The sequence below is a fragment of the Dromiciops gliroides genome, chromosome 2 (assembly GCF_019393635.1).
Source record: "Dromiciops gliroides isolate mDroGli1 chromosome 2, mDroGli1.pri, whole genome shotgun sequence".
Lineage (NCBI taxonomy): Eukaryota > Metazoa > Chordata > Mammalia > Microbiotheria > Microbiotheriidae > Dromiciops > Dromiciops gliroides.
Genome location: NC_057862.1, coordinates 612,853,290 through 612,876,922, shown reverse-complemented (window position 1 = coordinate 612,876,922; position 23,633 = coordinate 612,853,290). Strand labels below are relative to the sequence as shown.

Here is a 23,633-nt window from a genome sequence, read left to right as displayed (position 1 = left end):
TGTTTTTGTTGTTTAATTGTTTTCAGTTGTGTCTTATTCTTTGTGACCCCATTTGGGCTTTTCTTGGAAATGATACTGAAGTGGCTTATCATTTCCTTCTCCAGCTCATTTTACACATAAAGAACCTGAGGCAAATGGGATTAAGTGACTTGCCAAGGGTCAAACAGCTAGTAAATGACTGAAGCTGGATTTGAACTCAGATCTTTCTTACTACAGGCCCAGCACTCAATCCACTGAACTACCAAGCTGCCCTGTTACACACACACACACACATACACACACACACGTATATATAGTTATACATATACATTCATTTAAAAATAGATGATATAGATAAATAAACATATGTATATGTGTATAATTGTATATGTCTGTATACATGGTAATTATTTATATATCTTATATACTAAACTCTCAGCAGATAAACCTGATACAAAGGCTTGTTTGTTGTTTTTTTTTCCCCTTTATGACCATTTCCCTTCTTATCCTAGGTGCATTAATTTTGTTTGTGCAATAGGTTTTCAGTTTCTTGTAAGAAATGTTATCTATTTTACATTTTATATTTGCATCTATGGTTTATTCAGTTAAAAATACAGCTCCAATCAACAACTATGAAAAGTATAAAATGATTTTCTTGTATCTTTTAAAAGTATGATTGTTTATATTAAGATATATGTGTATTTAGGCTATAGTGTATATTAGATCTTAAATTTGTCATACTGCTTTCTAGTTTTATTTTCAGTTCTTTTCAAAAAGGAAATTCTCCTACTTGTAATTCATATATTTAAAAGTATTTTCTCTATGCTACTCCTTTGTAGGGTTTTGTTTGATTTGAGCATAAATGAGTATTTTATTTATCAATTTTTTATGCATCTATTGTGACAATCATATGGTTTTGCATAATTTTATATTTATATGATTATGTTGTTTGTTTTGTAAAGTTGAACTGTTCATGCATTTCTTGTGTAAAATTATCTTGTTCATGATGAATAACTTTTTGGATGAATCACTATAATCTACCTGAGAGAATATTTAAAAAAATTTTTTTTGAACCTATCTCCATTAATAACATTAGTTTGTAGTTCTCCTGTGCTAAACTAAGCCTTCCCCAGTTAAAGCATTAGGGCAATAGTGCATAAAATGAATCTAAATACAGATTTTCTTTTTGAACTTTTGAGAATAATTTGTGTACTGTTGGTAGTAATTGTTTTTTGAATTTAGCTATACAATTCTCTTGTGAATTCATCGAAATTATGAGTTTTTCTTTAGTAGTTCCTTTATATTGAGTTCAGTTTTGCTTCCTGTGTTTGAATTATTTAAGATTTCTATTTGCTCTTCTATTAATTTGAGTATTTTATATTTTAAATGTATTCCGCTATTGTTTTTTCTTTTCAATTTTATTTAGCATATAACTGTATGTAATATCTTCTGATAATTTGGCTTTATTTCTTTGGATTTATTCTGGTTTTACTTTATTGTTTTTCTATTTACTTGATTTCATATTCTGCCTTTTAAAATCATCTTGATTAAAGGTTTATAAATTTTATTAGCCTTTATACATAATCAGCTTTCAGTTTTATTTATCATTTATCTAGTTTTTATTCTGGTTTAATTATCTTCCTTTTTTCCATTTGACGTTTTTCTTCTGGATTCATGGCCCTTATACCAATTCAGTCCTTCTTTAGGCACTGTATTCCTTCTGGAATTAGAGTTTTTATATTACCTACTTGGGTTTACCTATCTATATAATTTGTATATTTTTGTCCAGTAGATTTTGCCCTATAGTTCACTTTTTCTGTTGTGTCTTACTTTTAGAAATATAAATTTCTGCAGGTGGCAGATTGAATATTGCCTTTTGATAGAAATTTTTCTATGTCCATGATTCTTTGCCTGACCCATTGTGTTTTTATCCATTTGCTTTAAATTTTTCATCCTGGGTCATTGTTCTCCTATTCTTCTAGGTATCAGTTGTTCCCAGGAGTTCTGATTCCTCTTCTTCTGAAGTGGAATGAGTAGTCTTGAAGCTCAAAGTCCCTGCAGGTTTTACCCACTGTAAAGCCCCAACCTCCTTTTAGAGAAAAAGTTATTCCTTCATGAAAATATTTATTAGTGCTTCTACCTCCCATCATTAAAATTAATTTCTCCTTTCTTTCACACTATTTCAATTACTTCCTCACCAATTTTTCTACAGACTCTCTTTTTCCCAAATGACTAAGGTGTTATTTCCCCTTAATTGTTAGCCTTCAGCTTTACTACAGCACATCATATATGTCCGAGTGTCTTCTTCCATTCCTTAACCATTTTTTACTCTGTAGTATTTTATTAAAAAATGGTAACAACAATAATAACCTTTTATTCACCCTAAGAGTGGGGTATTGTGAAGTTTACTCCATGATGTTTCAGTTCTATTTCTTCACCATCTCTTCTATTTGAATTCTGTCCTCCTCCTCATCTGCTTTAGTGAATTTAGAAAGAACATTTTAAAGATCTCTCTGTTGTTATTTTCTAACTGCTGCTTTTAGTTGTTCTGTGTGTTTACTTAAATCTTCCTTTCTGTGGTATTGGAAAAGCAAAGAATTAGTTCAGGTCTGATTTTCTTTATAATAATGCTTTCAATGCCTTTTTAAAACTTTAAATATCTGTATTATTTAATAGTTAGGCTTAAGATTATCTATCATGTATGTTTTCTTGCCTTGATTTTTGAATTTCTCTGCTATTCAGAACAAATTATTACATTCTGTCCTGAAGTTTCTGTTGGGTAGAGGATAGCCTTGTGTTATTTGAATTTTTTTCCTTTATATTTGAAGATTTTTTTCTGAATAGTTTATAGAATTTGGTGTTTATATTTGTGATTATAAAATTTAACCACCATGTTTCTTGCAGTTTGCAGGGTAGGGTTTTTTATGCAATCTATGGATCCTTTTGATTTTCAAATTGTTTTCAGTATTTGGTAAGTGCTGGGAAGTTTTCTTGTATTATTCCTTGCTTTATGATGTTCAGAGGTTTTTTTTTTTTAACATGTTTTGGGAGATATAATTCTTAAATTCTCTCTAGGTGCCTTTTCCTTGAGATCAGTATATTTCATTCTTCTGGAAAACATATATTCTTTTACTGTCATTGCTTTTTGCATTGATTCTTCAGGATTGTCCTTCACTTCTGTGTATTTGAGTTCCTGATGATTTATTGTCTCTTTTACCCCCCTTTGGTGAGACCTACCATTGTGGAATTAAGATTTTTCTTTTTATTCTGTCATTTTTTTGGTGTTGTGCAGACCATACATTTGTCTTTCACAATTCTTGTTTCTCATTTAAACTATTTTGAAACTTCCTGCTTTTCCATGCTTTCTTGAGAATCAACAGAGTCCTCTATCTATCTTATTACATATTGATGCATGCTCCTTCATCTTGCAATATTTATGCAATGATGTCTGAACTCTTTAGGATGATCTGGAGGCGACATATTTTAGGTTATTAATATCTTCTCTGTTGGTTTATCTACTTATGCTTACACTCTAGTAGCATTTTCTTCTGTTTGAGATCTTTTATAACTTCAGTCTTTTAACATTAGATTCCAATATTGTTTACTGAATGACTCCTCTTTGATGGTCTTTTCCATGAATGCTGCACTTCAAGGCCATTTCAGCCTCTGTGTACATTGGTCAACTCTTGTCTCACAAGCCTTAGTCTCTTCCCCAAGTTATTTCAATGGGTGGGGGAGGCAAATCATCCCCAGGTGCATGCTAGTTTCTTTCACTCAGGCTTTCTGGAGTACAACACATGTATGTGGGTATCCTGTCCCAGTTTCTTCTTTACCTCTGTTCTCTGGATTAGCTCTGTCACAGTACAGAATTCAACTTTGCTGCTATCCAAACTAGACCATATTTATGTCTTTTGGTTGTCCAGGGATCTAGGAATAAGGGTTGGGGATATTGGTGGAAGGAAGGTAGAGATGAATTTTCTAGCAAGCCCCTGGATAGGCTTGTGCAGCATTATTGTCAGGGGGAAGGGGAGGTGAATGAGTAAGCTAAGGCTCAAGGATTAACCTTTTTTGTTATTGTTATTATCTTGTTGGAGTTTTGGTCAATAAAACTATAGAGAAACCTGATTTTAAAAAATTTCTTGGGCATAATTCATACTTGGAAGACATTTGAGTGGTCCTGTTGACGAGAATGTCTAGTCCTCCATTGTTTTGGTCATGTATGAAGTTAATTCATATTAATTTTGTTCAACTTAAATATTCCCTTGACTATATACTTGCCATCTCTCCCCACCTCTTCTCCAGAATATCAGCTCCTTGACAGGAGGAACTAGAGAACAATTTTGCATTTTCTTTGGTATGCTTGTTTACTAGTATAGTGACTAAAAACTAGTAGATACATAAAAATGGGTATCATAAATATAAATTGCTATAAAATGTTTCTTACCAATATCCAGGCATTATGTAACTCAAAGATTAAGTAAATTAGCTCAAAAAGTTTTGTTGAATTTTGATTTCCATATTTAAATATTTTCTTTCTATTGATTATGCCTTCAATTGCTTTTCATTAAAATACTATGGTTCAGGGGGAGGTAGGTGGCAAAGTGGATAACGCACTAGTCCTGGATTCAGGAAGACCTGAGTTCAAATCTGATCTCAGACACTTGACACTTACTAGCTGTGTGACCCTGGGGAAGTCACTTAACCCTCATCGCTCCACAAAATATACTATAGTTCAGAAAACTGCTAGCTCTTCTGGACACTTACTGTTTTTATTTTTATTCTCTTTGAGAATAAAAAGCCACAGAATGTTGGCTACATTTCAGTACATGGGAGACAAAAGCACTTTTTCAGCCTCTTTACAGTCATGTATTTCCTGTCATTCTTATTACCACTAAACCTTGTTGAATTGTCTTCATTGTGGTGATTCCCATAGAATATACTTAACCAAGTTTATACCCCCATCTGTGGAACTTATTGTCCATAGTCACTGACTAGATTTATTTGTAACTTCATTGGGGGTATGGGGGGGTGTAATTTGTTATTGCCCAGATGTTTATTTGTTTTTTGACTCTGAAAAATAATGCACTATTTTTATGCCTCAGAATTACAGCTTAAGTCTCAAATCAAATGTTGAAATTTTTCTATTACTTTTTTATGAACTACTTACTGTTCACAAGCACTAGTATTGGGCTCTTAATATACTAGGAAATGATGTTCGAAATAGCATGATCATCATATGGTCACATTATAATTTATACAATTTAACTGCTATATAGGCAAGTTTCCTTTTAGCATGCTTATATACATCATTTTTTTTCACGTTTGGAAATCAATCATTCTATGCTTTCTTCCAGTAGACCTGCTAAACTCCAGGAAAGTTTTCAAATAGGTAGATCAAAGCTTAGCTATAATCATGAAACGTTGTAAATGGCCAGCAGAGTAATGCTCACTGAACTTCCTGAGTGCTCCTGTGAAGCAACTTTATTCATTTCCCACTTGATTCTCTATTCATGATATAAATTATTTTGCTTTTCTGTCTCTGACTGTTGAGATGTGGTAATGAACAAAATAAGAATTAAGTCCTAGACTACACTAATTTTTAATTTCAGCCTTCAGAAGTTACGGAAGCAAATGAGGGAGACATTTATTCCGGATCTAATTCTTTCCCAAAAAGGAAGAATTAGTTTCTTAATAGGAAATAATAGAAACCTTAGAACAACATTCCACTTACAACTTAGAATTTTTTTTTATAGAGAAGGAGAATAGAACAAGTTCCAATCTGATGTGTATTCCAAGTTTTAAGAGACTATCATGGCCTAAAAGATATCAAGGATGAAATTCTGAAGAAACAAAGAGAAACATTTATAGTGAGGAGGAAAGAGGGCTGTTTTCTAAAGCAACAGATAAAGAGATCCAGAGAAAACTCATCAATCAATATAGATTTTCAGAAGTTGAAATTAAAGAAAAATCATAGAAATTAAATACAAAAGTTTTGAATGGTCCTGAAAAAAAAGCCAGATAGATGAGATGATTAAAATGGATAATGGAAAGAAGATAGGGGTATTAAAGTTTTGTTTTGTTTTTGTTTTCTTTGAACAAAGCAATCTTTTGAATGTTAGAATGAAAATAAAAGCAAAAAAAGTCTAGTAGGTGATTGAGTCTCAAGATAAGTAAGGGAGCACTCACTCCCCTTAATTAGATCAAGTCACCTGTGCTAGTAGAGTAACCATCTAGTGTATTGACAAAAAGACAGATGGGTTTGCTGAGCCATTAAAAATAACCTTTAAAAGATCATGATGAACAACTGAGGTAGTGGCACATTGGAAAAAGGCAAATGTCTCACATATTTAAAAAAAAGGAAAAAAGAAGGAAGTCAGAGACCTTGACTTTGATCCCTAGTAAGGTTTATGAATGACTTATTAATGATACTGTAAAAGAAAATCTGCAGAAGGAAACTGATCAAGAAAGATTCTGCTTTCTCTGTACATAATACATTCATATATGCATATATACACAAACACACATAATGTATATATGTACACATATATTCAAATGCATACATATATATGTACATATTTGTCAATAAATCAATATATATCTATATCTATATATCTAGAAATCTGTGTATCTATGTCGTACCAGGCTAATTTCACTCCCATTCTAGATCAGCAACTGGAAATGTAAATATAATGTACCTAGACTTCAATAAGGCTTTAGAATAGTCCTTCATGATGTTCTTTTGGACAAGATAGTTAAGAATTAGGTCATTATACAGTTGACTGGATTGAATAGGAGTTAAATGACCACACCCAAGATGCAATCATTAATGGTTTGATGTCAACTTGGAAAGAAGTATTCAGTGGAGTGCCACGAGTTCCTATGTTTAGTGCTTTTCTGTTTAGCAATGACTGAGATCAGAAATGTCATATCCCTTGCCAGAGCAGTGGCTGCCCAAACTGCTGCTGACTGGAAGCAGATTAAAATGTAATTGGTAATCTTTAACAAAAAGTCTAAAAATACAACACAACATAGATAATGCTAATATGTGGCTTTCTAATGTAATGAATATGCAGGTTTCTCATTGAGTTTGATAATAATGACTTAGATAAAGGGAAAGGAATAAGAATTTATTAATCATTTTGTGATAAGTGCTTTGCAAATATTATCTCACTTGCTAATGTAATAACTCTAATTCTTATCAAATTCAGAAGACACAAAACTAGAAATGGAATGTAACATGTTGATTAACAGATTGAAAAATACCTTAATAAGATGAAATTTAGTGCAGGGGGCAGCTAGGTGGTGCAGTGAATAAAGCACTGGTCCTGGATTCAGGAGGACCTAAGTTCAAATCCTGTTTAAGACAATTGACACTTACTAGCTGTGTAACCCTGGTAAGTCATTTAACCCTCCTTGCCCTGACCAAAAAAAAAAAAGAAAATGAAAAAGAAAAAGAAATTTATTAGAGAAAAAAATTTGACCTTTTGAACTCAGGGTCCAAAATCAATTTTTACTATTAAATGATGTGGGAGATACAAGTAGGCAACAGGTTCTCTGAGGAAAAACAATATGGGAATTTAACAGACTGCAAGTTCAATAAGTGAAAAGATCAGGGAACCTAAGATGGTGAAAGTCTACAAAGGAATATTTTCTGAAAATTAATTGAAAGAGCTGGGATCACTGAAAATCCATTATGATTTTGATATGTTGTGATACATAGATAGATAGATAGATAGATAGAGGTCTAGTTTCAGTCACATTATAGTAATCCCAAAAAGAACACTGTAAGATGAGGAGAAGGACTTCTGTTCTTGAAAAAAAAAATTGACATTTTAAAAGGAAACATATGTAAAAATAAATGATAAACCCAAAGAACTAATATGTCTCCCTCAAGAAGAGGTAATGTCAGGTTCAATTTGCTTTTTTGAACATTCAACTATCCTGGTGGATCAAGGAAATGTCATATATATATATATATAATACACATGCACACATGTATCAAATGCATACATAATGCATGCATACATGCATCCATACATAAATTTATATATAAAACTTGATGACTGAATTAAGCTTCATAATCATCTTGTCAAATTGGTATATTTCTCCAAATTTATTAGGTTGAAATTTGACATTGGCAAATATAAAGTCTTATATTTTGGTATCCAAAATTCTATTTTGTAAATATAAAATTGGGTAAGATATAGCTCAATCCAAATCCATCTAAAATATGGTATTAGGATATTAGTGTACTCTAATACTGATTGGAGCCAAAGAGTATGGCATGGAAAGCAAGAAAGGTGTTACTGTCTTTTACTCCACTGAAAATGGAGGGACAAGTACCTGAGTCTTATTGTAATATGCTTTCTCTACTCTGCCTCTGTTAGAATACATCTAGAATGTTTCCTTCAGTTCTGCCTCCAACATTTTAGGAAAGTTAAAGATAAACTAGGGATCCTTTAATGGAGGCCCACTAGCATAGGTTACAGACTTGAGTTCAGACCATGTAAGGATTAGTTGCGAGGCCTGGGGATATTTAGCTTGCAGATGATAAGATCTGACATGATAAGACATATATTCAAGCATCTGCCACAAAGCAGCAAACTTAGGTATTCTTCAAGATGAACAAATGTATAGAAAACATTACTTAGCGGTACCCACAGGTGTGATGCTCTTTCTCAGGTGATAGTGGTTTAATAGTAATTAAATGTCTTTAAGCAACTAATGGATAAAATACTTGGTTATTTTGTAGAGGACATCATTGTTTACAAGGAGGCTAAACGTTGATGTAGTTCCTACTATGTATCAGGCACTGTTCTAAACATTGTTTTATAAATATTATATCATTTGTTTTTCACAATGATCCCATGAATAGGGCTACTCATCTGTCAGAACAGGTGGAAGTTGGACTAAATGGAATATGAGCTCCTTTCCATTTCTGAACTTCATTGAAGGAAACAACAAAATCTAATGACTTCTTCCCACATTTAATTCCACTTAGTGACTTCCCTATAGTCAAGTTTCCAGAACCATAGGAAAGATAAAAACGGGAACGATTCTACAGGTAATTCAGACACAAATCTTTTACAACTAACAAACAGATTAGGGCCAATATTATCTCAAAGAATGTTATTAAATGTCTGCTCTTTTCTCATTTCCATTCAAAAGTCTAACTGCATTCTTCTCATTTCCATTTTTATGTTCCAAAGAAATCTCCACCTCAATATTTCCAAAGCAGAAATCTTTATCCCCTCCCTTCTAGACCTGTACCTCTGTTATACTCCTTTTTTCTACTGAGAACATCATCATTCTGCCAGTCACTTAGGTTAAAAACTATAGGATCATTCTTGACACTGTAGTCTCCTTCACCTCCCATATCAGTTGCCAAAAAATCTTATCAATTGTATTTTTTAAAAAATTTATTTTGAATAAAATTATTTTATTATTTTTCAGTTACATGTAGAGATAGTTTTTAACATTTGTTTTTATAAGATTTCCAATTTCAAATTTTTCTCCCTTCCTTCCCTCCCTCTTCCCTTTCCCTAGACAGAAGGTAATCTGATATAGGCTTTATACACACACACACACACACACACACACACATACATATACATATACATATATATATATATATATATATATATATGTATATATATATATATATAAAACATTAAACATATTTCTGCATTAGTCTTGTTATAGGAGAAGAATCAGAGCAAAAGGAAAACCCTCAAAAAAGAAAAACAACAGCACCAAAAACAAAAGAAATAGTATGGTCCAATCAGCATCCATATTCCACAGTTCTTTTTTATTTTTCCTGGATTTGGAGAGCCATTTCCATCATGAGTCCTTTGGAACTTTCTTGGACCATTGTATTGCTGAGAAGAACCTAGTCTATCACAGTTGATCAACACATAATGTTGATGATACTGTGTACAATGTTCTTCTGGTTCTGCTCATCACACTTATCATCAGTTCATGCAAGTCCTTCCAGGTTTCTCTGAACTCCTCCTGCTCATTGTTTCTTACAGCACAATAGAATTCCATTACATTCATATACCACACCTTGTTCAGCCATTCCCCAATTGATGGACAGCCCCATAATTTCCAATTCATTGCCAACACAAAAAGAATAGCTATAAATAGTTTTGTACATGTGGGTGCTTTTCCCTTCTTTAAGATCTCTTTGCGAAAAAGTCCTAATAGTGGTATTGCTGGGTCAAAGGGTATGCAAAGCTTTATTGCCCTTTGGGTATAGTTCCAAACTGCTCTACAGAATGGTTGGATCAGTTCACAGCTCCACCAACAATGCATTAGTGTTCCAATTTTTACCAGATAGTTTTGATGACTGTCGCTTTATAGTAGAGCTTCAGATTTGGTACAGCTAGCCCACCTTCCTGTGCATTTTTTTCATTATTTCCCTTGATATTCTTGACCTTTTGTTTTTCCAGATGAATTTTGCCATTATTTTTTTCTAGCTTCATGAAATAATTTTTGGTAGTTTGATTGGTATGACACTGAATATGTAAATTAATTTATGTAGAATTGTCATTTTTACTATATTAACTCTGCCTATCCATGAGCAATTGATATTTTTCCAATTACTTAGATCTGATTTGATATGCGTGAAATCAATTGTATTTCAATAACATTTCCCAAGTCCATCATGTTCTCTCCACTGACTTGGGAAACATCATATTTCATACTTCTCTCATGATCTTTTAAAATAGCTCAAAGATGGCAGAGTACTATACCAAGTAGCTGCCTAGGAGGCAGGGAGACCAATTAACCATTTAAGTTCCACGATCCATGCTAATTGCTGAGGATACAAATACAAAAATTAAAGAGTACCTGCCCTAAAGGAGTTTACATTCTATGAGAGTAAAAAGTACATATAGAATATAAGTAAAAATTGAATATATGTAAAGTTAAAAAAGGGTGATTTTTCTAAATGAGGGAGGACTTTCTGTAGAAGCTGGTAATTTGGCTCAGTTTAGAACAAAGCTAGTGATTCTGAGACTGAAATGAGGAGAAATTCTAGGCATGGACAACAGCCTTCCCAAAGTCACAGTATCCCACAGCAGTGGGAAATGGAATGTTGGGCAAGTTAGTATAGCAGCTTGGCTGGACCATGGAATGAATGGAGTAATCAACACAGAAAGCAGGTTGGTACTGTACTGTGAAGGACTTTAAATGCCAAGGTGTGTAGTCTACTTTTGATGCAAGATCAGGGTTTCTTAACTCTATGTGTATGTGCGTGTGTGTGTATGTGTGTGTATGTGCATGCACATGGGTGTACATGCACCATGGACCACTCTGACTATTCAATGGATCCTAGGGGCTGATTCTCATTCATGTTTTAAATAATTGAAGGAAATTTTAAATTTTAATTTACAAGATAATGAAAATAAAGTTGGAGTTATTTTCCCATTTAGTTCACTGAATCCTAATGAAGTCTATCCAGGGGACCTCAGATTAAGAACCCCTTGAAAGAGGGCCTTTCTACGTTACAGGAGTCTGTTGTTGTTTTGTCATAGAAGTTGAATCATGAGGTCAAACTTCTATTATAGAAATATCACTTGAGTATAGAGGATGGAATAGATAAAGGAGAGATTGTAGGCAGGGAGAAAAATAATACTTGTAAAACAGGGAAGAGAGACACGTAGTAGACATAGACAGGCTACTGAATATTATTGGTGATAACTAGCTATCGAGTAGGGGCATAAGGACATATTAAAGTGAGACAAGAATAAGGAGCAAGACCTGGAACAGCTCAATTACTGCACAGGTTTCCACTAAAGATTAAACATGAAAAAATGCCTCTAAGAAATTGGGAAGATCCTCTATGGAGAATTGATGGAAAGATACAGACAAGCATTATACAAGATTTTAAAAAAAAATGTGAATGAGTTGCCATCTACACGAGGGAAGGGAGTATCCACATAGGAGAATATGAATCCATACAAGTAATGAAGTAAGAAGAAATGACAGCAGCAAAAGCAACCAGAAACACCAGGTTATTAAAATGCATTTGGCTTCGGAATAAAATCTGTGTTTTTCTGCATCTCTTTGTCTCTCAGTCTCTATTTCTCTGTCTCTCTCCATCTCTTTCTGTCTCAAACTCTATTCCTATCTGTCTCTGACTCTACATCTATTTCTCTCTTTCTCTCTCTCTCTCAGTCTATGTCTGTCTCTCCTCTCTGTATCTGCTTCTAAATAATCAATATTCCTAATTGTGCTTGACTTTGGAGTTGCAACAATGCATAGCTACAATCTCAGGATTCTCAGTGCACCTGATGTGTCTGAGGGTGAAGCGAGGGAGAATATGGGCTTCATTTCATTTTCACAGTTGACCCACATAAGCATGAATCTGCTGTTTCCTTTGGTAGTGGTCAACTATTCAATAAATAAATCAAACAACAAGCATTTATTAAGTGCCCACTGTGTACCAGGCTCTGTACCAGACACTGGAGGTACAGAGACAAAAACAAAACACATTGCTTCCATGTATCCTGTGTTTAGGAATGCCAGCAATATATACAACAGAGATACATGTAAGTATATAAACAATATAGGATAGGGATAGGGACTATATCTAATATTTCTTTGGTCTAGGGAACTCCCAAATGAACTCCCAAATGAACACATTTTCACAATACAGATGGAAGGTATAGCCACAGCTTCCTGGGTTTGTATGTGCTCTTTGTGGGAGGTCCAGTGGGTAAAGCATGAAATGACTCTTGACTGAAAGGCTGGCCAGGGGGGGGAGACTATAGGGGTTTCTGCTGGAGCTGAGTTGGAATTCAGTTGTTCTATTCGAGCAGGGAACCAAGAAGAAATCTTGAGTGGCAGTTGCCCAGGTAGGGGAGGGGGGCAGGCTTGTCAGAACTAACAAGCACAGAAAAAATAAATTTGTTGACTGCTTAATTATCAAGTAGGCCTGGGGTGATTTATAGACCAAAGCATAGGCAAGGTGAGTGAAGAACCTGCCCCTCCTTAAATGGTACCACCTGGAGCCCCCTGAAGCTTGGGAAAGTGAAGCTTGGAAGCAGTGCCCACATTTTAAGAAGCAGTTAAAAGTCAATAGAAGGGGGCAGCTAGGTGGCGCAGTGGATAAAGCACCGGCCCTGGATTCCAGAGTACCTGAGTTCAAATCCGGCCTCAGACACTTGACACTTACTAGCTGTGTGACCCTGGGCAAGTCACTTAACCCCCATTGCCCTGCAAAAAAAAGTCAATAGAAGACAGAGAAAGATGTGGACCATAGAAAGTTTACTTGGTGACAAGAAAGATCGAGGTACACCCTCACAAGATGATAGCAATGTCAGGGCTCCTATATCCAAAGTTTCCAAGAAAAAATAATAATTGGTCTCAGGCCACAGAGACACTCAAAAAGGACTTTGAAGATAAAGTAAGAGAGTTAGAGGAAAAAATGAGAGCGATGCCTGAAAATCATGAGAAATAAGTCAACAGGTTAAAAAGCCAAATGGAAAAGCTCTCTGAAGAAAATAATTTTCAAGAATTAGGCTTGAACAAATGGAAGCTAGTAACATTGTGAGAAACCAAGATACAATAAAGCAAATCCAAATGAATAAAAAAAAAATAGAGGGCAATGTGGAATATCTTGCTGGAAAAACTGCTGCCCTGGAAAATAGATCCAGGAGAGATCATTTGAAAATTATTGGACTACCTGAAAATCATAAGCAAAATAAGAGTTTAGATAGCATCTTCCAAAAAAAATTATCAGGGAAAATTGCCCTGATATTCTCAAAGCAGAAGGTAAAATAGAAATTGAAAGAATCCACTGATCACCTCCTCAGAGATCCCAAAAGGAAAACTTACAGTAATATTATAGCCAAATTCCAGAGATCCCAGGTCAAGGAGAAAATATTGCAAGCAGCCAGAACGAAACAATTCAAATACTGCGGAACCACAGTCATCACAAGCTCTGGCAGCTTCTACATTAAATGACTAGATGGCATGGAATATGATATTCCAGAGGGCAAAGTTATTGGGATTACAACAAAAAATCACCTACCCAGCAAAACTGTGTGTAATCTTTCAGGGTAAAAATGTGACTTTAATGAAAAAGATGATTTTCAGGTATTCATGGTGAAAAGACTTAAACTGATTAGAAAATGTGACTTTCAAATACAAGACCCTAGAGATGCATAAAGAGGTAAATAGGAAAACTAAATTAATAGGGATGTTAAAAGGTTAAACTGTTTACATTCCTACATGGGGACATGATATGTCTAACTCATAAGAACTTTCTTAGCTTTAGGGCAGATGATAGGAATAATGGTGAGAGAATTGCACTGGGAAAAGGAAAAGGGGAGAGGTAGAATGGGGTGAAATCCCATGGGAAAGAAGAAGGAAAGGGCTTATGGAGTGGGGGAAGATATGGGGCAGGAGCAGGGTAGTGAATAAGCTTAACACTCATCAAAATTAGCTCAAATCTCATCAGATTTGATTCAAGGAGGGAATAACCTACACACTCATTTGGGTGGAGAAATCTATCTAAGCCTGAAGGAAGGTAGGAGGGGAAGGGGATAAGGAGGGAGGGGTGAAAGAAGGGAGGGAAGATTGGGGGAGGGGGCAGTCAGAAACAAAAAACTTTTGAGGAGGGATAGATTAAAATAAGATAGAAAATAGAGTACAGAACATAAGGAAGGGAAAAGGATGGAAGGAAACAGTTAACAATAGTAAGTGTGAAATAATTTGAAGCAGAGGCAAGAGTAAGGTAAGATGATTATGAAGATTGATCAATTGATGGATTGATGATGATTGGATGAAGATGAGAATTGAATGAGGAGGACTGATTGATGAGGAGGACTGCTTGATGATAAAAATTATTACTTGATGAAGAGGTTTGATTGATGATGAGGAGGATTGAATGATGATTGATGATGATTGTAAAATGTATGGTACTTACTTTGCTGGGCTACTGTGAAGAAAATTCTTTGTCAGGAATAAGGTACTGTATAAATGTTATGCATTACTTTTTAAAATAAAATTATTTTATTATTTTCCACTTATATGTAGAAATAGTTTTCAAAATTCATTTATATAAGATTTGCAATTTCAAATTTTTCTCCCGCCCTTCTCTCCCTCCCCCCTCCCCTAGATAGCAGGTAATCTGATATAGGTTATATATATATATATATAAAATTAAACATATTTCTGCATTAGTTATGTAATAAAAGACGAATAAGAGCAAAAGGGAAAACCTCAATATAGAAAAACAACAGCACCAAAACAAAAGAAATAGTATAGTCCAGTTAGCATCCATATTCCACAGTTCCTTTTTTTTCTGGATTTGGAGAGCCTTTTCCATGAGTTTTTTTGAACATTCTTGGACCATTGAATTGGTGAAAAGAATCTAGTCTATCACAGTTGATCAACACATAATGTTGATGATAACTGTGTTTAATATTCTTCTGGTTCTGCTCATCTCACTCATCATCAGTTCATGCAAGTCCTTCCAAGTTTCTCAGAAATCCACCTGCTCATTGTTTCTTTTTTTATTGCTGTTAATTTTTTTTTCTCATAGTGTATTATCCTGGTGATCACTTGCTGTAATCTCCTTGCTAATATCTTATTTAAGATTTTAGCATCAATATTCATTAGGGAATTTGGTCTCTAATTTTTTTTCTCTGTTTTTGCTCTGCCTGGTTTTGGTATCACCACCATATTTGTGTCATAAAATGAATTTGGTAGAACTCCTTCTTCACTTATTTTTCCAAATAATTTGTATAATATTGGAATTAATTGTTCTTTAAATGTTTGGTAGAGTTCACCTGTAAACCCATGTGGCCCTGCAGATTTTTTCTTAGGGAGTTCATTAATGGCTTTCTTTTTGTAATATGGGTTTATTTAAGGATTTTATTTCCTCTTCAGTTAACCTGGGCAGTTTGTATTTTTTAAAATTATTTATCCATTTCATTTAGATTGTTAAATTTATTGGCATAGAGTTGGACAAAATAGTTCCTAATTATTGATTTATTTTCGACTTCATTGGTGGTAAGATCACCCCTTTCATTTTTGATACTGGTAATTTGGTTTTCTTCTTTCTTTTTTTTTAAACAAATTAACCAGTGGTTTGTCTATTTTATTGGTTTTTTCATAAAACTAGCTCTTAGTTTTATTGATTAATTCTATAGTTTTCTTGCTTTCAATTTTATTAATTTCTCCTTTAACTTTCAGGATTTCTAATTTAGTACTTAGTTGGGGATTTCTAATTTGTTCTTTTTCTAGCTCTTTAAGTTGCATGCCCAATTCATTGATCTCCTCTTTCTCTTTTTGATTCATGTAAGCAGTTTGAGCTATAAAATTTCTCCTAAGCACTGCTTTGGCTGCATCCGATAGATTTTGGCATGTTGTCTCATTATTGTCATTCTCTTGGATAAAGTTATTGATTGTTTCTATGATTTGTTGTTTGACCCACTCATTCTTTAGAATGAAATTATTTAGTTTCCAATCCATGGCTCTTTATTATATATAATTTTTATTGCATCATGATCTGAGAAGGATGCATTTACTATTTCTGCCTTTCTACATTTGACTATGATGTTTTTGTGCCCTAATACATGGTCAATTTTTGAAAATGTGCCAGGTACTGCTGAGAAAAAGTTTATTCCTTTCTATTCTCATTCAATTGTTTCCAGACATATATCATGTCTAATTTTCTAGTATTCTATTCACCTTTTTCACTTCTTTCTTATTTACTTTGTGGCTAGATTTATCTAATTCTGAGAGGAGAATATTCAGATTTCCCCACTAGTATAGTATTACTGTCTCTTTCCTCTTGTAACTTATTTAACATCTCCAAAGAATTTGGATGCTATACGACTTGGTGCATTCATGTTTAATATTGATTTTACTTCATTATCTATAGTACCTTTTAGCAAGATGTAGTTTCCTTCCTTATCTCTTTTAAATAGATCTATTTTTGCCTTTGCTTTGTCTGAGATAAGGATTGCTACCCCTGCTGTTTTTGGCTTTAGCTGAAGCATATTATATTCTGTTCCAGCCTTTTATCTTTACTCTGTGTGTATCTCTCTGCTTCAAATGTGTTTCTTTTAAACAGCATATTGTAGGATTCTGATTTTTAATCCACTCTGCAATTTGCTTCCATTTTATGGGAGAGTTTATCCCATTCACACTCACAGTTTAAATTATTAACTGTTTATTTCCTTCCATCTTCATTTCCCCTTTGCACTCTTTTTTCATTTTTTCCCCCTATTCCACTTGACCACTGTTTTGCTTCTGACCACTGCCTCCCTCAATCTGCCCTCCATTTTATCAGCTGCCCTTCTTTTTCTTGACCCCTTTCCCCCCCACTTGTGCCCTCCCTTCTATCAATACAACACTTTCCCCCCTTCCCATTTTGTTTCCTTAGAGAGTAAGTTAAGTTTCTTTATAGAAATGGGAGTATATTTTATTCCCTCCCTGAACCAAGTCCATGAAAGTAAGGTTGCAACAATGCCTACCCCTCCCTTGTTTCCTTCTGTTGTAATGGGCTCTTTTTGTGTCTCTTCATGTGATATAATTAACCCCATTCCACCTCCCCCTTCCTCTCCTCCCCCAGTTTTCTTTTATTCTGCCCCTTAAGTTTATTTATATCATCACATCAAAGTTGATTTAATAACAATACCTTTCCAGAGATACAGATCTCAAGAGTTAAAAGTATTATCCTCCCTCATATGAACTCAAGCAGTTAAACATCATTGAACAACCCCTTTCTCCCCCTTGTCTACCTCTTTATATTTCTCTAGAGTCTTATATTTGTAGAACAACTTTTTCTGTTCAGTTCTGGTCTTTTTCTCAGAAAACCTTGGAGTCCCCTAGTTCATTAAATGTCCATCTTTTCTTCTGAAAGAGAATGATCATTTTTGCTGGGTAGTTGATCATGGGTTGTGATCCAAGCTCCTTTGCCTTTCTGTATATCATATTCCAAGCCCTGTGATCCCTTAATGTTGAAGCTTCCAGGTCCTGTGCAATCCTGACTATGGCTCCATGGTATTTAAATGGTTTCTTTCTGGCTGCTTGGAATATTTTCTCCTTCATCTGATAATTCTGGAGTTTGGCTACAATATTCCTTGAAGTGTTCCTTTTGGGGGGTCTCTTTCAGGAGGTGTTTGGTGGATTCTTTCAATGAAGATTTCATCCTCTGCTTCGACAATTTCAGGGCAGTTCTCCTTAATAATTTCCTGGAATATTGTGTCTCTACTCTTTTCTTGATCACAGCTTTCAGGTAGTCCAATAATTCTCAGATTATCTCTCCTGGACATATTTTCCAGGTCAGTTGTTTTTCCAATGAGGTATTTCACATTTTCTTCTATTTTTAAGTCTTTTGATTCTGCTCATCAGATTTTTGTTGTCTCATGGAGTTATCAGCTTCCATCTGCTCAATTTTAACTTTTAAATCCTTATTTCCGCAGTAAGCTTTTGCACTTCTTTTTCTGTTTGGCCATTTTTTTCTCTCATTTGGCCAATTGCATTTTTTTAAGGAATTGTTTTCCTCAGTCATTTTTTGTGCTTCCTTTTGCAATGTAACTCTCATTTCTCTTATTTTTTTTCCATTTTTCTTCTACCTCTCTTATTTGGCTTTTAAAAGCCTTTTTGAGCTCCATTAAGAAGATGTTTTGGGGGGGGTGGCTAGGTGGCACAGTGGATAAAGCACTGGCCCTGGATTCAGGAGGACCTGAGTTCAAATCCGGCTTCAGACACTTGACACTTACTAGCTGTGTGACCCTGGGCAAGTCACTTAACCCCCATTGCCCCACAAAAAAAAAAAAAAAAAGATGTTTTGGTCTTGTAACCAGATCATCTTCCTTCTTGAGTCTTCACTTGTGGGCATTTTGACCAACTCATCTGCATTTGAGTTTTGGTCTTCTCTTTCTCCATAGAAGTTGTCAGTGGTAAGGGTCCTTTTTTGTTTCTTGCTCATGTTGTAGGCTATTTTTATACTTATCAAGTTGAAGTCTGCTCCTGGGGCACAGGGTTTGCAGTTACAAGCTTCTTACTGTTCTTAGCTGCCCCATTCTCAGCTGTGTTGAGTTGCAACAGTGTTGAGCTGACCACTAAGCCAACCTATGCCAATAGAGCTACCCACTGAGCTAAGCTTTGCTGAGGTGAGCTGCCAGCTGGGATGGGTAGTGCTGAGCTGTCCTCCCCTTTTACGCAGCTGAAACTGACCATTTTTGAAGTCTTCTAAATTATCTCACGTAGCAATATTATGTCTCTCTTTTTGTAGCTTCTTTAGTTCCTGAATCTGTTTAAAAGCTTGATTTAATGTTGTTTTTGAGGGAAATACGGGAAACCTCAGGAAAGTTCCTAGCTTCTCTCTGCCATCTTGGCCCCACCCCCAGAAGTCTGCATTACTGTTTTTGCAAGAATCAACATCATGGGTTTATTGTAAGGAAATCTCTCTTTAAAGCAGTATTTAATGTAGTTTACTATAAAAAAACGATGAGCAGGATGCTATCAGAAAAAGCCAGAAAGACCTGCGTGAGCCGATGCAACTTGAAATGTACTGTGTACAAAATAAGAGCAATACTGCAAGATGATCTACTGTGAATGATTTTGTTATTTTCAGCAATGTAATGACCCAAGACAACTCTGAGGGCCTTATGAAAAATGCAGTCCATTTACAGAGAGAGAACCAATGGTGTCTGAATACAGATTGAAGCATGTTTTTTTTTGTTGTTTGTTTGTTTTGTTTTGTTGTTGTTAGTTCCTTTATCTGAAGTTTTGCTTTTGTCTGTTTTTATTCACAACCTGGCTAATGTGGAAATGTATTGCATGACTACTCGTATATATCTTATATTGAATTGCTTGAGTTCTTGGCGGGGAGGAATAGAATTTGGAACACAGGGTTTGAAAAAAATGATGTCAAAATTTGTATTTACATGTAATTTGGGAAAAAAATAAAATTCTAAATAAAAAATATAAGATATCTCCATAGCTTATCTCTCTGCTTTCCATATCTCCCTTTTCTAAACCATCTTCTACAAGCTGACAAAATACTCTTGATAGTCTTTACTTTATCATTGCCGTTCTCAAGAATATTCAGTGATGGCAGTCAGGTCCATGGCCTTCGCTGCATGGCTTTTCTGCTGCCACCACTCCCGGGACCAACTTCTCCCTCTTCCTCCCCAGCCTAGGCCCACTGACATAAAGATGAGTAGCTTGGAGGAAGTATCATGGATCTCATGATTCTCTGGGCTTCATGGCAAAGAATTCTTCTGTGAGGTAGATGAAGACTATATCTAAGACAAGTTCAACCTCATAGGGCTCAAAGAATAGGTGTCCCACTCTAGGCAGGCATTAGACATGATCCTCAACTTGGAACCTGATGAGGAGTTGGAGGATAACCCCAACCAGAGTGACCTGATCAAGCAGGCAGCTGAGATGGTGTCTGGACTGATTCATACTTTCTACTTCCTCACAAACCATGGCATCGCCCAGATTTTGGAAAAATACCAGCAGGGAGACTTTGACTATTGTCTCCAGGTATATTTTGAAAACTAGCCCATGTTGCCCATTGGACTTACAGACATACCAGGAGAGGCCATGGTGAAATGATACTGCTCCAAGTGCATGGATATTTAAACTTCCAAGTCGTCCAGGCACCAACACATGGTACTTACTTTGGAACTGGCTTTCCCCACATGCTCTTCATGGTGCATCCTGAGTACAGGCCCAAATGGCCTGCCACCCAATTTGTGCCTAGACTGTATGGCTTTCAAGATCCACCCTACGGCCTATCAGCTGTAGTTTCAGGCAGCCAGCAACTTGAAGAGTCCTGTCAAGACCATCTGCTGACTTGTCTCCTCCCCTCCCCCCAACATCTCAGGCTGTAACTCCATCCCCTTCCCTCCTCCCCCCAGAACACACACACACACACACACACACACACACACACACACACACACACACTTTTCCAGAACTCCTAGTGGTTTTGAGTTTAAAGTAAGAAGAAGTTATTATTGTGGTGGTGTAGTGGGATTATGAAATACAGTGGAGGAAGCAAAAAGAAAAAGAATATTCAGTGATACCTAATTTACTATAAAATACAAATTCCTCAGATTAACATTTTGATCTTTCATAGTGTAACTACAGTCTACCTTTCTAAACCTATTAATACTTCCACTAATACAGTATATATTTTGGCCAGAATTGTTTAAAGACAAATATCTAGAAACTGGCTCTCCATCCCTGTCCAATTGCCTTTGAACAGACTCCCCTTCCCCTTCACAGTTGTAATGCATTTCCTCCTGACCCCCACTTCTTAAAATCCTTAGCTAACTTCAAAACTGGACTTGGGTGCTGCATCCTATTGGAAATCTTTTTTTTTTTTTAAATATCATTAAGTTTTGGTGTTGTCTTCTAGGTGACATAGTGGATAAAGCACAGGGCTTGGAATCAGGAAGTTGTTGTTCAGTCCTTTTAAGTCATGTTCCCATTTGGTGTTTTCTTGGCAAAGATACCATATTTATTTGCTATTTCTTACTCCAGTTCATTTTACAGATGCAGAAACCAAGGCAAACAGCATTAATTGACTTGCCCAAGTTCACAGATCTAGTAAGTGTCTGAGGTCAGATTTGAACTCAGGAAGATGAGTCTTCCTGATTCCAGGCCCAGCACTCTATCCTCTGTAGTGCCTACCTGTCCTTTCTCTATCAGGAAGAACTGAGTTCAAAAGCCTCCTCAGTTGTATAGTCCACGAAATTACTAAACACATCTTTGGCTCAGTTCCTTCATTTACAAAATGGAGATAATAATAGCACCTATCTCCCAGGGTTGTTCTAAAGATCAAAGAAGTTAATAATTGCAAAGTAATTAGCCCAGTGTGTGAGCCTGACACACAGTAAGCATTGTATAAATATTAATTGCCATTATTACTCAAATTTTCTTGCATTAACTTTGTTGTTGTTGTTGTTGTTGTTGTTGTTTTTTGTTTTTTGTTTTTTTTGTCCAGGAAATGAGGGTTAAGTGACTTGCCCAGAGTCACACAGCTAGTAAGTGTCAAGTGTCTGAGGCCAGGTTTGAACTCAGGTCCTCCTGATTCCAGGGCCTGTGCTTTATCTACTGTGCCACTTAGCTGCCCCCTGCATTAACTTTTAACTGCTGCATCATCTCAGTAGAATATGAAGTCCTTGAGGTAAAGGAGAGTTGTTGTTTTTCATTCCCAGCACCTAAACTCTTATCTTGCAAAATTGTTTTTTTTTTTTTGCTGGAATAAGTCTGCACTTAAAAATTTCTTTAGTCTTAATTTCTAGTGAGGAGATTATCTCTATTCCATACAAATCTCCAAATGCTTTGCAATTTATATTCTTAGAAACTTAGAAACTGCCTGGCAGGCAAAGAGATGAGTTGACTTGCTCAGGGCCACACACTTAATATGATTTAGAAGTGGGATATGAAACAAGGTTTTCCTGACTTTGAGGCCAATTTGATATCCATTAAATATCTTATCTTACATTGCAGGTACTAATTAAATGCTTATATAAGACTTAGATTTAATTTCCTATAATATTAGAAAGAGGTCATCATATCTACTATATCCTAGTATTAATGATATCTATGAACATAAAATTTAGTACTCTTATAAAGAGAAAATAGAGGAAAAATTACTATTAATTCACTAAATGAGTTTGTCCAACACCAGACAGTAATCTATAAGAAATATTAAAATGTATTAGATGAAATTGTGAATGAAGGTGAAGCTACAAAACAAAATAACTTTTCCTTTTGTCTTAATCCTTTTAATTTTGAATTACTAGTGAAGATAATTCCTTCTGTGTACACATAAATTATGTACTTGATGTAGTTCAACAATGTTGTTTAAAGACATTTATTTTTACAATTAGATAATGCACATGATCAAAGAAGACTCAGCATAGCTATTATCTGTCATTCTATTTAGAGTGTTTATATTTAAAAATATTTTCCTAAAACAGAAGAGAGAACTTTGATTCAAAGAGGGTTTCCAGTTTATTTTTCCAAATACTCTTGGACTTCAAGGATATTTCATCAAAGTAGTAATTCCTCCTGTCAACAAAATGTATTTTTGCCCCCACGACTGATTAAAAAGTCTTCTAGAGTTTCTTTGGCTAAAATAGTCCATAACTCTGCCCTGGAGATTATCTGGTGATATAACTCGGAAACTTGGCAGTTAATTTGTATGATTTTAAAAAGCAATGGGCTGGGGCAGCTAGGTGGCACAGTAGATAGAGCACTGGCCCTGGAGTTAGAAGTACCTGAGTTCAAATCTGGCCTCAGACACTTAACACTTACTAGCTGTGTGACCCTGGGAAAGTCACTTAACCCCAATTGCCTCACAAAAAAAAAAAAGCAATGGGCTTAGGAAAACCTAAGTTCAAATCCAGCTTCAGACACTTACCAGGTGTATGACCCTGGACAAGTCTCCTCCTCCTCCTCCTCCTTCTTCTTCTGCTGCTGCTTCTTCTGCTTCTTCTTCTCCTTCTCCTTCTTCTTTTTCTTCTTCTTCTTGTTCTTCTTGTTCTTGTTCTTCTACTTCTTGTTCTGCTTCTTCTGCTTCTGCTTCTGCTTCTTCTGCTTCTGGTACTTCTTTCTTCTTCTTCATAACCACCAAACCCATCATCATCATCATCATCATTATCTTT

General features: G+C 35.3%; 1 pseudogene; it reads left to right on the top strand.

The window, feature by feature from the left end:
* Window positions 1–20,160: 20,160 nt before the first annotated feature.
* On the top strand, window positions 20,161–20,808 carry LOC122739377 (annotated as a pseudogene).
* Window positions 20,809–23,633: the final 2,825 nt, after the last annotated feature.